General features: G+C 36.5%; 1 pseudogene; it reads left to right on the top strand.

Moving 5' to 3' along the window:
* The first annotated feature begins 415 nt into the window (after positions 1 to 415).
* LOC100987619 (lupus La protein-like) lies at positions 416 to 3,551 on the top strand (annotated as a pseudogene).
* Positions 3,552 to 4,633: the final 1,082 nt, after the last annotated feature.

The following is a 4,633-nucleotide window of genomic DNA, read 5'->3' as shown; positions in this document are numbered from 1 at the left end:
ACTTTTGCATCTCTCTCATTTTCTCTTGCCTCCACCATGTAAGAAGTGCCTTTTGCCTCCTGCCATGATTCTGAGGCCTCCCCAGCCATGTGGAACTGTAAGTCCAATTAAACCTCTTTTTCTTCCTGGTACCGGGTATGTCTTTATAAGCAGCGTGAAAACGGAATAATACACTCCAGTTCCCAAGAAGTTCCTCATCTCCATGTGAGACCACCTCAGCCTGGACTTCATTGTCCATATCACTGTCAGCATTTGGTCAAAGCCATTCAACAAGTCTCTAGGAAGTTCCAAACTTTCCCACATTTTCCTCTCTTCTTCTGAGCCCTTCAAACTGTTCCAACTTTTGCCTGTTACCAAGTTTTACATTTGCTTCCACATTTTGGGGTATCTTTACAGCAGTGCCCCACTACTCAGTACCAATTTATGGTATTAGTCCATTCTCACACTGCTATAAAGAACTGCCCAAGATTGGGTAATTTATAAAGGAAAGAAGTTTAATTGACACAGTTCTGCAGGACTGGGGAGGCCTCAGGAAATTTAAAATCATGGTGGAAGGGGAAGCAAACACGTACTTCTTCACATGGTGGCAGTAAGGAGAAGTGCCAAGCAAAGGGGAAAAGCCCTTTATAAAACCATTAGATCTTTTGGGAACTCACTATCATGAGAACAGCATGAGGGTAACTGCCCCCATGATTTAACTACCTCCCACCAGGTCCCTCCCATGACACATGTAGATTATGGGAACTACAGTTCAAGATGAAATTTGAGTGGGGACACAGCTAAACAATATCAGCCTTCCTTGAACACCCTGCAATCTCTACAGGAATAAACCTGGGGTCACCCCCCGGAAAGAGGAGAGACCACATGGAATTGAGCTGAATTGATCCAACTGAGACCATTCTAGACTAGCCAGATGCCAACCTCTGAAATATATTTTGCCAAAAAACGTTGAAATAAATCTTTAATCTGGCTGGACGCAGTGGCTCACCCCTGTAATCCCAGCACTTTGGGAGGCCGAGGGGGGAAATCACTTGAGTCCAGGAGTTCAAGACCAGCCTGGGCAACATGGCAAAACCCCATCTCTACCAAAAAATAAAAAAATTAGCCCAGCATGGTGGTACACACCTGTAGTCCCAGCTGTGTGGGAGGCTGAGGTGGGAGGATCGCTTGAGCCCAGGAGGTGGAGGTTGCAGTGAGCCAAGATTGTGCCACTGCACTCCAGCCTGGGTGACGGAATGAGACCCATTCTCAAAAAAAAAAGAAAAAAAAAAAATATATATATATATATAAACTTGAATCTGATCAAACCTCTACAGGAAATGCAGGAAATGCAGAAACATATTAAATAACTCTTCAGGCATACAATCTCTAAAATCCAGAATATGAGACATTCTACACAACAAATAACTGACTTCATTGTTAAATAAATGACAAAAAAAGAAGGAACTGTTACAGATTAAAAAGAGATCTAAATCAATTAAATGCAACAGGTAGACTTAGCTTGGCTCATGATTAGAATAAAATAATGACAAAAAAGGCATGAGATAATTGGGGAAATGTGAACATCGATTAAGTATTTGATGATATGGAGAAGTTGTTGCATATTTTATTTTATTTATATAGAGAGATTGGGTCTCACTATATTCGCCAGACTGATCTCAAACTCCTGGCCACAAGTGACCCTCCTTCCTTGGTCTCCCAAAGTGCTGGGATTACAGGCATGAGCCACTGCACCCGGCCGTGGCATATTTTGTGCAATGGTGAACATCTATAGTCCCAGCTACTACAGAGGCTGAGATGGGAGGATCTCTTCACCGCAGGAGTTTAAGGCTGCAGTGCGCTATGATTGAAAGCTGGGTACCTTTGAAGATAATGAAATTCAACAGGTTAAGCCATCTAACAATAGACTTTACTGTAACTGTAGAAGCACTGAGAAAATCCAAGGCAGAACTCATGGAAATCAGTGAAGATAAAACTAAATTCAGAAGGTCTCCATGCAAGCCCCTCCCTGAAGTGACTGATGAATCTAAAACTGATGTAAAAACAGATGTGTTTATATCAACGGCTTCCCAACTGATACAACTTTTGATGACATAAAAGAATGGCTAAAAGAAAAAGGTCAAATACAATATTCAGATGAGAGGAACATTGCATAAAGCATTTAAGGGATCAGTTTTTGCTATGTTTGGTAGCATTGAATCTGCCAAGAAATTTGTAGAGACCCCTGGCCAGAAATACAAAAACACAGACCTGCTAATACTTTTCAAGGAAGATTACTTTGCCAAAAAAAAAAAAAAAAAAAAAAATGAAGAAAGAGAACAAAATGAAGTGGAAGCTAAATTAAGAGCTAACCAAGAGTGGGAAGAAGAACAAAAGTTAGAAGATGCTGAATGAAATATCTAGAAGAAAAGATTGGATGCTCGCTGAAATTTTCAGGTGACTTAGATGATCAAACCTGTAGAGAAGATTTACACATTCTTTTCTGAAATCACGGTGAAAGAAAATGAATAGACCTTGTCAGAGGAGCAGAACAGGGGATGGAATAATTCTAATTAAAGTAAATGTCAAGGAAGTATTGGGTAAAGCCAAAGACGCAAGTAACGGTAACCTACAATTAAGAACAAAGAAGTGAATTGGGAAGTACTAGAAGGAGAGGTGGAAAAAGAAGCATTGAAAAAAATCTTAGAAGACCAACACAAGAATCCCTAAACAAATAGAAGTCAAAAGGTTGCAGATTTAAAGGAAGAGGAAAGGGTAATTAAGCTGTCCGGCCTGGGTCTGCTAAAGGAAAAGTATGTTTCAAGGTTAAAAAAAAACTAAATCTGCTAATGATGGTGAACAGGATGAAAATGGTGCTAGTAGACTAGTGAAATGAGCAAGAGAAGAAACAGACAGAAGAACCTGCATCAAAACAACAGAAAATGGTGTCAGTAGCTTAGTAAACCAGTAGTTTGGTAAACACATTTTTTATTCATTTTATTAGGTTTTAAGCTGCTTTTGTTTGGGGGCACTTTTAAAATGAAAAAAAAAAATTAGGTCCACTTCAATGTCCATATGTGAGAAAGGAGAAGTTTTTTTGTTGTTTAACTTGTCTTTTTTTGTTATCCAAATGAGGATTTTTAAAAAATGCATAGTTCTGTTTGTGTTGTTTCAGATTATTCAAGTATCGAAAGGAAGAGTCTTCCCTTAAATTGCCTTTGTAATATGATAGTATGTTAGTAAAAGCTAATAAAATGTATTCTTTATTAAAAAACAAAAACAAAATAATCTACAGGGTTTGGCAAGTGATAGATGAAACAGAACCAGAGCAATAAGGAATGTATGATTGCTGAAGCTGGATAATGGTATGTTGACTCATTAAACTATTCTCTCGCATTCATATATATTTGTCTAATTTCCAAAATAAAAATAGGCAAAACAAAGTCCTTCATCACCTACAAATTATTTCCCGAAAGTAACTTCCACTAACAGTTTTTTATATTGTTTTCCAGACATCTTCCATGTATATGGTGGCAAGTTCATGTCTATCTATATATGTATATGTATATGCAAGTGCATATAATTTTTTAAGCAATGGGAATCATACTGTATAAGACAAAATGAAATGAAATAAATTAAATCCCCCAGGTATTTGTCTACATAATGGCAAACATCTGAATATTTACATAAATATATGTATGTGTAATGGTTTTGGAGCGGGGGAGATTCAACATCTATAAATCTAGCCTGTCAGATTTGACTGTTTTTTAATGTGATATTAAAAGTATAATAGTTATTTTTACATTAATAAAAATCCTTCTCATAAATCCATACACTTTTTTGAATTAAATAATACATATTTTGGAGTCATGAATAGACAGGTCTTGCATACACTTTCCCTCTTCACCAAATGATTGTTTAATAGAGATTGCGTATAAGAGTCTTATGAAACATTTGCTTAAGGAAGCAAAATTTAAATTTACTAAAAGATCCTCAAAGTCCATATTTTTGACATATGCTGTAAACCCCTATAATCTGACATGTAGCTTTATACCTAGAAATCATTTGATAACTATGTCATTGCATATGATGTGCTGTTGATGTTGAAGTTGATGATGATAAAATGTAGGCCTAAGTAATTTCTGTAATAACCAGAATAATTTCTGTAATAATTCGGCAAAAATCAACTTGATAGCAAATTGTCCAATTGGAAGTAATGTTCAAAATAAGACATTCTAAGCAAACTTCTTTTCTCATCAAGACCAAGCAAGAGCATTTATCTCTTAAAATATCCCAGGCCAAAACTGTCAGATGTCTGTGCTGCCTTGAGCAGTATCAACCCTCTACTCTAGGAAAGTCTTGCAACTTACAATTCAGTGCTCTTTTCAACCAAAAGCACAAGTCATTCTACCAGATTTTTATAGTTAAATATCAACTTTGCTACTAGTATATTTCACATATAAAGCAAACTGATCATTTTTTTAGCTTACATAGGAGAGTAAATGCTTGAGAATTCAGTCTTGAACTGATGTCTCTCTGAATTCTGTCAAAAATATAGGTGAGAAAAAAGTATATTTGATAGTATGTATAAGAGATGTAAAAATCCATTTTTCTATGTTCTATTTCAGTTATCTTTTAGTATTACTGTAGTTCT

This window comes from Pan paniscus, chromosome 10 (assembly GCF_029289425.2).
Source record: "Pan paniscus chromosome 10, NHGRI_mPanPan1-v2.0_pri, whole genome shotgun sequence".
Taxonomy (NCBI): domain Eukaryota; kingdom Metazoa; phylum Chordata; class Mammalia; order Primates; family Hominidae; genus Pan; species Pan paniscus.
This window is presented reverse-complemented; position numbering and strand designations above follow the sequence as displayed.